At 42.2% G+C, this 11,663-nt stretch overlaps 1 pseudogene; it reads right to left on the minus strand.

Moving 5' to 3' along the window:
• Positions 1 to 8,711: 8,711 nt before the first annotated feature.
• Positions 8,712 to 9,457, minus strand: LOC112068867 (transmembrane protein 121-like; annotated as a pseudogene).
• Positions 9,458 to 11,663: the final 2,206 nt, after the last annotated feature.

Consider the following 11,663-nt stretch of genomic DNA (forward strand, 5'->3'; position numbering starts at 1 on the left):
CTAAACACGGCGATTGCATTAAGACTAGTGTATCTATCATTTGCTGTACAACAAGTATTTTTTAGTAACGTTTATGATTAGTTATTTGGTCAGAATAGGTGAGTGTCAGAAATATATCCGGAGATTCTGGAAAATAGTTGCTACATTTTCACAATGTATAACCACGGATTTCAGCTCTAAATATGCACATTTTCGAACAAACCATATATGTATTGTGTAATATGATGTTATAGGACTGTCATCTGATGAAGTTTATGAAGGTTAGTGAAATAATTAAATTCAATATCTTTTGCTGGTTTTGTCGCTATCGCTACTGTTGCCTTGAATCAATGCTGTTGTGTGGTTGGCTATTGTAGTAAGCTAATATAATGCTATATTGTGTTTCGCTGTAAAACACTTAAAAAATCTGAAATATTGGCTGGATTCACAAGATGTTTGTCTTTCATTTGCTGTACACCATGTATTTTTCATAAATGTTTTATGATGAGTATTTAGGTATTTCACGTTGGTCTCTATAATTACTCTGGCTGCTTCGGTGCTATTTCTGATGGTAGCTGTGATGGTAGCTGCTGTCACGATCGTGTGGAGGATTGACGGACCAAAACGCAGCAGTAGGAAAATAAGCCATCTTCTTTTATTATTGAAGAAGGCAAAATGAAACAAAACACACTTTCAAACTAACCAAAACAAAAACGATCGTGAAGCTAATAAACGTCGTGCACATACAACAGGCTACAAACGTTCTGACATAGACAATTACCCACATCAAACGAAAGCCTATGGCTACCTTAAATAGGGCTCCCAATCAGAGACAACAGAAATCAGCTGTCTCTAATTGGGAACCCATTCAGGCAACCATAGACTCTCCTAGACAACTTACACCCAACATAGACACAGCTAGACACATACACTCAACACAAACCCATACACTACACCCAACACCCCCTTTACCATATAACCACCCAAAACCGATAAAACACAAACATTCCCCATGTCACACCCTGACCTAACTAAAATAATATAGAAAACAAAGAATACTAAGGCCAGGGCGTGACAGCTGCAATGTAAAACTATGATTTATACCTCAAATATGCACATTTTTCGAACAAAACATAGATTTATTGTATAACATGTTATAAGACTGTCATCTGATGAAGTTGTTTCTTGGTTAGTTTGGTTGGTTCTTGGTTAGTTTGGTTGGTTTTGTGCAAGCTACCTGTGCTGTGAAAGAAATGTCTGTGCTTTTTTGTATTTGGTGGTGAGCTAACATAAATATACGTGGTGTTTTCGCTGTAAAACATTTTAAAAATCGGACATGTTGACTGGATTCACAAGATGTTTATCTTTCATTTGCTGTATTGGACTTGTTAATGTGTGAAAGTGAAATATTTCTCAAAAATATTTTTTGAATTTCGCGCTCTGCCTTTTCAGTGGAATGTGGGAGGAGTTCCGCTAGCGGGTTTTAAGAATGACAGGTTTTAAGAATGAAAAGACAGAAAGACCCATTCTGTTTTACTCTGTTCAGCTTGAAGGGCTGATCTAGGACTTCCATACCCATGTAACCTTTTTTCATTGTGATCTAAAAGGCCCTTAAATCAACATTCCTACAAAACTTGTATACAAAATGTGGGGGAGAAAAATCAGGCAAGGGTTTTGGGGGACCTCCCCCATTGCTATTCAAAGCTCTTTTGCCAAATTGCCATTCAAAGCTAATTTCATACATTTCTACACAATCTAATTGTCCAATAAATTATGACATCACTCGACAAAAGTGTTGGGGAGAAACATTTAACATTGAAATGTATGTGTGCGCGTACCTAGTCCCTTGCAGACCTGGATTTAAATAATATTTGAAGTCATTTCAGATACTTTATCATCACGTCTCAGGATATGAATCAGATGCAGACACAGGAGGCAGATAGTTAAATTCTCAGAATATTTATTATCACAAAGGGGCAGGCTAAAGGCAGGTCGAGGGCAGGCAGAGGTTCGTAAACCAGGTCAGAGTCAGGCAGGTACAGGACGGCAGGCAGGTTCAGGGTTGCCAGAATGGTCAGAACCGGGTAGACTAGAAAACAAAAACTTGAGAACAGTTGAAATGGGAAACATGCTGGTAAGACCTGACAAAACAAGTCGCACTGGCAACAGAAACAGAAAACAAAGGTATAAATACACAGGGGATAATGAGGGAAATGGGACACACCTGGTGGGGGGTGTAGACAAGCACAAGACAGGTGAAACAGTTCAGGGTGTGACACTTTATATGTGCATGACTGAGCTTTCTGGCTTAATGGACAAATAGAATAGTCACAAAGCTGCAAACCCCACCCATCTAACACTCCAGGCTGACTAGGGAAAATGCTCAAAGTATTTGAGAGATGTCAAATAGTATTTGAACCCAGGTCTAGTCCCTAGTGGAAATTACGCCCATGCATCTCTCCCAATGAGAAGTATTTAATCCAACAGCTGCCACAAATTAGGGTGCATCTGCAGGTATGTAAATATATGCAAATGTGGGCCTCTTTCCTTTCCCGCTGCTTTGAAGTAAGCTAGAGCAAGTGGATGGCTGAGAGTTTGGACTAGTTAGCATCAGGAAGCATGTGCCTGGAGGCTGATGCAGGCACTGTCCCTCGAGTCCTAATGAGACAGATTTATATAATCAGTAATTCACATATACACTCAGTTAACAATATAAATAGCCCCCTTATATTTAATTCATGAAGCCAATCAATGAATAATTGTTATATGTTGCTTAAATTAGGTACATTTCCTATTAAGTACGTTTTTTACCAAAACGGATGATAATTTAAAACTTAATAAGACTTGTTTGTTGTCCCACAAGGCTTTGAGAATTGTTTGGGGAGTTATGTAGTACGTTTAATTACATTTTAATTTAATTATGTGAAGTTTATCTCCAGGATTATAGTCTTATAGTCTGCATTCGATTTGGAGTTGAAGAAAACAGATACCTCCTTCAGTAGAGAAAGAGTAAGCATCTCACGCCAAGTACACAAGGAGAGAAAATGCCAGAAAAATGTGGACAAGTTTTATATCATGTGACAGCGTGAAATGCAAAGAACTGTGGGAAGATGTGTGTCCGCAGTGTAAATGCCTTTGGGTGCCAGATGCAATTTTACACTCATGAGTGGAATACTGAGGATTTTGGATGTGTGTGTGTGTGTGTTTGTGTGTGAGTATGTGTGTCTGTGTGCATCTACATTACCTCTTTGCAAAATAAACACCCACACACTATGAAATATAAGCTCAAGATATAAGAGTGGACATTCAAAGTAAAGGAAGCCATGCTGAGAGAAACATATACGTAGGTAACGCTTCAGGCACGCTACTGTGAATATAAACCATATAACACATTCATAAACAGCTTAAGGCATACGAAGCACCAATAGAGTTTCAGTTTTGTTTTCGCAAAATAGATGCAATGGCAGGCTTGCAAAACATGTTCTATATCTGATTTCCCCTATATGAATGACATTAAATAGCATAATCAAATGTCTGAACTCATTACAAACACTCCTAAATCTAAATCCTATTACAACAGTATAACCCTTGAAAACATGATATATATTTTTGTAAGTCCCCTTGTGACCTCTGATAGGTGAGAGGAAAGGATTGTAATATCGGGGTACATCTCAATAGTCTAAAGTGGCTTCCTCTTCTCATCTCCTTTCCTTTATCTGCACTGACGTGAAATAACTTGAAGGACAAAAAAGCACATTCCTGGTGGCAACCACAACATTGCTCTGACCTATCCTGTGTTTTGAGGTCAGTACAGAAAAAGGAGAGGAGGCCAGTTTTTAGATGCACCGCATGTTTCCACGTCACTGCTGGCACCTATTTAGTCCAGACCCATTGGGCCAAGTTGGAAAGGAAACTAGGGAAAGAACTACACTATAAAGAATATTTGGACCTAGACACTGGTTTTGGGTGTGCTTCTGAGGATATCTATAGCGGAGTAAATTGGGCTAATTTGATACATCCGTTTGCATTTCCAGAGCATTTTTTTCATGACTTTTTAATGTTTCCATCCCATCTAAAACTTCTAAAAATAACACATTTGTGGGTCAGATGATACATTTGTAAGACTTCTGGTGTCTGGGAATCTTGGTCTGATTACGGACTCACGTGGTCTTTAAACTGAAAAATGAAGATTCTGATGACTAACTGTGTCACAGTTGTGCCAAGTTGGCTGGATGTCCATTCTTGATACACAGGGGAAACTGTTGAGCGTGAAAGCTTTGCAGTTCCTGACACAAACCAGTGCACCTGGCACCGGCTAGCATACCCCGTTCAAAGCCACATACACAATTGACGGCTCAATTGTCTCAAATCCTTCTTTAACCTGTCTCCTCCCCTTCATCTACACTGATTGAAGTGGATTCAACAAGTGACATCAATAAGGGATCATAACTTTCACCTGGATTCACCCGGACAGTCTACGTCATGGAAAGAGCAGGCGTTCTTAACGTTTTATATACTCAGTGTACAATTTACAAATGAGCAAGTTGATTACTGTAGCGTAGTAACTTTGAATGTTTGAATGAACACCTTTAATCCATATGAATACTTTACACTTAATCACAACAAAAGAGTAATGGGATCGCAATGTTGGTTTGTTGGCACTAGCCAACACAAACACCTACACAATGTTTGGTAATACACAGGTACAGTATGTGGCTGTGTATCATCGATTCTGTTTGATGCTCATCAACAGATGGACTTGTTCACATGTGTATGTTCCAACAATGGACCCATAGTAATGCATGCACATTTGTGAGTCAAGCCAATCTGTCAATTAAGAAAAACAAAGCCTTCGAAAAACCCTGCCTGCTGGTAAGTCAGTGTTTACCAAAATGGGCTTGCAAAGCTTGGTCATGCTGTTCTTTGCACACAAAAAAACTATGATAATTTCTCTTCCATGTGCCTCAGAAATTGTGCTGGTAGGCCTCTTTCTTCGGTTCAAAAACATACATGTAAAGGGATTTTTTATAAAACGTAAGGGGTACATTTCCTATAGTCAAGCAAATGTGACTCGCTATCCAATATGGTAATTAACTGTAGTACAGCAGGCTACATTAAACATCATTTTTCTTTCGGTGTTCTTTCTGTGAAGAAAAAGGTGACATGAACAATAGTGGTTACATGTTATAAATAACCACCAATGTTCCCAAGAACCCACCCCCCCACCACACTTACACAAGCCCCAGGTGATTACTCAAAGGAAAAAAGCATTGTCTTCAAAGGGGAGAAAATTACAATGGAACTTGAAGTGCCCTTAAACATAAATGGCCATCGTCAGTAATGGACGGCCTCTCTCCATGGGGTTCACTGGGTCTGCGGCCCAAATAGCACCCTTTCACCTACATAGTGCACTACTTTCTATGGGCCCTAGTGAGAAATACTGCCCTACATAGGGAATAGGGTTCCATTTGGGATACAGCCCGGGTATCTACTGCAGCTCTCTACTTCTGTGCCCCCGAGTGGCACATTCGAGTCCAGATAAACAAATTTGGCACGTGGTATAGTGTGTGGATTATACCACCCGTACGCATTTCACAGGACATACTGTCCTTCTTATGTATACAAACACATGCAGAAATAAATATGTATCACAGGAAACATGTAGCACAATTTTCTAGATGTTACATCCACACCAATGACCACAGCACGGCAGATGGATACGGTACGCTTTTCTGACCGACCGTGACCATGGCCATTATTCTTGGTGGCACGGGACCCGGGCTCGCACCAGTTGGAAAATGGGCTTTTGGTTGGAGGCAGGACCTTTAAAAGTAAACCACATTGGAGGGGCAATGAGACACCGGTAACAGCTCTCCAACTGGCAGGACCAATATTTCACGGTAAAGGAAGAAGTAGGTCAGCGCCAAGTAGTAGACGAGCTGTCGCTAAGAATATCGCTGGCCCCAGTGGACATTTTTAGGAATCTTAGGTACTTTCTCTCCACAAGGCACAGGTGACTACTCTGTCGTGAGTTTCCAGTGTTTTCCCAGCCAATGAGACAACCTACCACTCACAGACAGGTGGAATTTGGAAAAGTCACTTTGAGAACTGTAATTGTAACATTTTCGAGGTTCACAAAAAAAACGCATTTCTTTGCATGTCAAAGTTATTTCCATACACCGTCCTGAACTCCCTTTCGAACGACACATTCCAATTCCACCAATACTCACAAAAGTTGCCACTGGGATGATACGATTCATACTTATTATGTGCTATTTGAGCTGTATCAGATCATGTTGTGTTTGGATGGTGTTGAGTGCGATGTTGCCCAAATTGCTCACTTACACCTTCAAGTCTGTTGATACAATTATGCGAGCAACAGCAATTCCACCCCTGTATCGAACAGTCCTTGAGACTCCAAAATCCTCCAAAGGTATTTTTTCTCAGCTCTAGAAAGGATTTTTTCATTAGTTCATCCAATTTATTGGAGGGTGAAGTCATATGTGTAATGCATGTTGTTGGATGCTGTGGAACTGTTATATCGCCCTCGTAGTTTATTGCCTCTTTGAGAAAATACGATTTGAGAACCTCACATTTTGCACTTGCGTCTCCTGTTTCATTACAGTAATTGAGTTAGCTCTACTTTGGGAACTTTGTGCATTGAATAGAAGAAATGGGGCTGGTGCCAGTTGCTAGTAAAGGAATTTAGACACTCCTTGGAGTTTCCATAGCAATAACCAACGAACAAGCTGTAATTCCTTTTGATATGTTATAATTTCCCTAGTCCCATTTTCCCTGTTAAAATGTAATTACATCGTAAGTAAGAAAGCACTTTAGCTCTTGCTGAAAGCTTTCACAGTGTCATTGTGATTGATTATACATCATTGTATATTTTGAAGTGGTTTTGGCTGTGATAATGTTGACAGTGAGAAAAACCATAAGAATATTCAACCAAGTCATTACAAAACATGTAATAGAACCAGAGTAATTTAAATGATTTTATTGTTATGGCACATTCAAATTGACAGATTAAACACACGTTAAAACATTTAAGAGATACAATTAAGAGTATACTCATGAGAATAAGTGGTTACATCAAAGAAAGACCAATCTTGGTTTCAGGGATTATTTCTCAGAAAAAAGGAACCTACAGGAAAGGCAGAAGGAGACGAAATGATTTCCCGGCAGAGAGAGAGAGAGAGAGAGAGGCTACAAAGCACAATTAATTAACACATGTATCTACTTGGTGGAAAACACTTTCCATTTCTACTCGGATACAGCTCGTGCCTCACTACAGTGGGTAAGGACGATAGTCTGTCTATGCTTCACTGGTGTTTAGATAGATTAGCATAAGCATTCACGACAGGGAGAGTGCCTGGAGTCAATGACACGCGATCCAATAAACGGATGGCCGGTGGCGGTGGCCTTCCCGACACCCCACTCCAACCCCGATCAAGCCCCCCCACCTGTGTGCTCATATTTGGGAGTAATGCATCACAGAACCTGTCCCCTGAGGGGTGTCTTAACAGTCCGATGTTAGGATTTATGCCAAGTGATCAAACATGCCTTATTAGCATAGCGTAGCCTAGCGCTGGGGCTAACGCTCCCCCACACTGGCTTAAAGACCTAGTGTGGTGCTAGCCCTCCATCTCTCCATACCCATTTATTATTACATGCTTAATTAGCCTAGCGAAGCGCTGGGACTAGGCAGCTAGCTCCTTCACACACTGCTAGCCCTCCCTCTTGCACATGTATTATTTACGCCTGACTGTTAATTCTGGAAAAGAGAAGTCTTTCATCAATAATGAAAGAGCCTGTCTTTCCCAAAAGAGAGATTGTGATGTTGAGGTACAGGTTATGGCTTGTAATGATATATGATTATAAGTACAAATATGATTTCTGGAACAGGCATCCTCATTTAAGTCAATGCTCAGGTCATTGTTCCATGATTCTATTTCTAAGTTATTGACAATTCTATTTCTATGCTCCCCTATCGTTATTGTTATAAATTGTGTATAATTGCACCCACATTTTGGATGGATGGTGATATATTAAGTGATCTGAGTATCTCTTGTCTCTCATCCCTGTGTTCCCTTTAAGAAATCAGTGCAAAGGTTCTGAAAGAGCAGCCAAGTTGCTTCAGTCCTGAGCTACAGCAGTTAGATTTCGGTATGTCATTTTAGGCGAACATTTCAAAAAGGGTCCGATACTTAAGAAGATCCTTTCATTTTGTTTTTTTGTTCTCCATTAGATCATCATCATTGGGGGACACACATTCACTTCTCCCTATAGTCATTTTCCTCCCTTGTCCTAGGAAATGGGTGCAAACCTTGTCGTGACCCTACACAGTGCTCTCCTTGTGTCAACTGTTCTGGTACACTTTACTGAAACCCTGCAGCATCATGCTTAATAACTTGTTATACGCACAAATTAGTTTTTACAATGTCCTATAATAATGCTTATAATATGTTATGTATCTTTTTACTTTCTCACCAAGACCTGTGTCACGTTTGCTCAACCTCTGTGTCACTCACACACACCATCTCTTCGGGAAACTTTGTGAAGTCTTGAATCACTACTTGGGGTGGCATGGGCATCGGCATGGCACAGGCATAGTCACTTTCGGGCCGTGGACAAAGCAATTCTTCTGCATCTCTACCCAAGGGCGGGAGATGGACCTCACCGAGATGCCTCCGATACTGGACAAACTGCACGTCTTAGAACAATGGCGATCACATTTTACCCATCAGTATCCCAGACACCCTGGAGTCCCTATAGAAAACATGTTCCGTCGAATGAAGAGAGTGATAATGTTAATGTCACCAGGCTGAGAATCGGGTAGAGGCATCATCTTATGGGGCACAATGTTCACCCCTTGCATGCTGATCTCGCTCAGCGACACGCACGGCAGCACCAGCAGCAGGATGTAGCAGTAGAAGAACATGAGTCCCTCCACCCATAGGGGGAGCCCTCTCCTCTGAGGCTCCATAGGTTGGCCTGCACGTCCAGGACGTCGAGCAAGTCCACCACCACCCAGAAGAGTCGACGCCGGATCTCCTCCTTCTTCTTCTGCGGACGACATACTCCATGTGGTCGATGGCCACCAACGTGATGTAGACACGGGCACACAGATGGACAGAAGCAATGTCAGCGCTTCCGTGCCACCCGTCCATGCCGCCGCCAGTCCAACCGTCCAAACTTCCCCTTCCCGTCCTCGGCCTTGTAGTTCTGGTAGACAAAGTAGACCTTGATCTCCAGGACGAAGACGTAGAAGAACCATAGGATCATGGTGTAGCCACGCTTGGAGGTCCGCACCTCGGAACCCACCCACACGCCACGTAGCGTAGGACGAGGAGGAAGCAGATGTCCCCCACAGGACCATGATGCACACCACCAATCTTCCTGGGCTGGTTCTGCTCCACCAGGTAGCGTCCATCAGCGCCATGCTACTCATGATCAAGAGCCGACAAGCACACATGAGGCTTGTTGGTGGCGGTGGTGCACCATACTGACCAGGTGGCGAAGGTCAAAGAGAAAATAGGTCAGAAGAAGTGAAACCAAGATCCAAGAAGAAAGACGAAAACAGGTCAAAGAAAATGAAGTTCCATTAGGAAAAAAATTGTTAAATAAATTTAATAAAATATCAAATAAGGTTGTGGGTCAAAGCAAAAACCTGGGTTCAAAGAGGGTTGTGTATTATAATAAATGTGTGGTAACTGTCTCTGTTCATCAGTTCATTTTAGTCCTGTTGGTTGAATCAGGTATATACCACCAGTTGGTTCAGACAGTTTAGTCCCATCAGATGAGTACAAAGTCAGGTCCACTTGCATGACCTGCCATCAGTTCCCCCAAAATACCGTCGTAAATATGAATAGTTATCCTTCAACCTCTATTCAGTACTTAGCAAGCAGGGAAACGGTCAAGCAAGAGTAATTTGAAACGCATTGCTGCCTAGGGACTGTAATAACTCAAAAATCCTTACTACCAATAATAGTTTTGCCCAAACTCTAAAACTCTACACTCTAAACACAATACCTCCACGCATTGATTTGTAGTCCTTTAGTATTTGCAGTAACTGGGAATTGCTCTTGTATTACTTAATGTTCTTGTAATTGTGCCAGTGGTTGATACATTTTAGATGTTGGACATTGTAGATAAGTTGCCGCATAAATAAGCTCTTCGAGCAGTAAGAAAAAGCGCAATGGTTTCAGCAATGCACTTACACTTACTTCTCCAGTCATAATCAATCATAAGGATTCGCAGCATTACATTTCCGGTTGGATGCCAATGTGGAATTGGGAACTCCAGCACTAATTCCATAACAGTGGCACGGAGTGAAAAAACATGATGGATATGGTCCATTATTTGAGTATTGGATATCCACTGCAAAACAATTATAGGTTTCGTCTCCATTGTAATCCTCACACGTCCAACACTGTGATATTCCCAATATATTGTGTTGACAAAAGGAAATGAACAACTGCAAATCCATGTTTCTTTCCGCTGACACAAAATCATCCGCCGAACTCCCTTTTGAGTCATAAAAGGGAACAGGGACCTGTGTGTGCAACCTCAAAAAGAAAGAACTGATAAAAGTTTATCTTTCAAGTTGAATCCCTGGAAAACAACAAGCCTCTTGTCCTTTTCATAACAAGTGCTCTCACTTCAAAGATGCTCTCCCTTGACAACACGAAAGCTCTTCCTGCGGAACGATAAAAATAATGTGTCCGTTGATCAACATCTGTTTAGGTGCATGTCTAGAATGTCCATCGGAGTGCGGTCAACCCTCGAATGCCGGACGTGCCTACTGCCCATTGAGACACACACGCCATCAACGAAAAGCCTTTTCCACTCCTTTGTCATCTTCTTTCCCCCTCCGAAAAGGAGTTGCGAAATGGCCATCACATTGTAACAGCATTGTCAACTCTCCCGTTTCAAATGTCCTTAATGTGAAAATCTCTAACATTTGCCCTCCTTGCTCCTACTCGAGTTCTGTTTTGTCTGTGCCTTCTCAAACTAGTCTGCTGGAATCTCTTTTTCGCCCCTCCTCTCTTGCTCTCTTCCTTCCCCCACTCGTGTGTGCTCAGCCGTTGGATGCGAAGAGGCATGCTCAGAAAGCCACAGCTGCAGGAGGAGAGAGAGAGCGAGGGAAGAGGAGATAGGGATATAAGGGAGCGATGGTGATGGTCATGTGTGAGCTGCCTCCTGATCAAATTCTTCTCTTTTTTCATCCCTTTTCCCCTCCTGGCCCATGCTCTTTAAAGCCCTCGTCCCTCTCTTCAGAGTGACTGATCCCTGCTGTGAAGTCCAACCAACCCTCAGATGTCGAGATCCTCCTTTTATCAGGGAGGGCAAAGACTCTTGGGGGGGGGGTTCAATAACATACAAAATCACACACCACTCCACTGAGACGAGTGACACACACCCCCACACACACAAATCACACACACACTCCACTGAGACGAGTGACCACACCCCCACACACACGTCCCTCCAGCGGCCCCTGTGTGTGTGTGTGTGTGTGTGTGTGTGTTGTGTGTGTGTGTGTGTGTGTGTGTGTGTGTGTGTGTGTGTGTGTGTGTGCGTGGGCGTGCGTGCGTGGTGCGTGCGTGCGTGCGTGCGTGCGTGCGTGCGTACGTACGTACGTGTGTGTGTGAGAGAGAGAGAGGAGAAGGGGAGGCTAA

This window comes from Salvelinus sp. IW2-2015, unplaced genomic scaffold (genome assembly GCF_002910315.2).
Source record: "Salvelinus sp. IW2-2015 unplaced genomic scaffold, ASM291031v2 Un_scaffold776, whole genome shotgun sequence".
NCBI lineage: Eukaryota > Metazoa > Chordata > Actinopteri > Salmoniformes > Salmonidae > Salvelinus > Salvelinus sp. IW2-2015.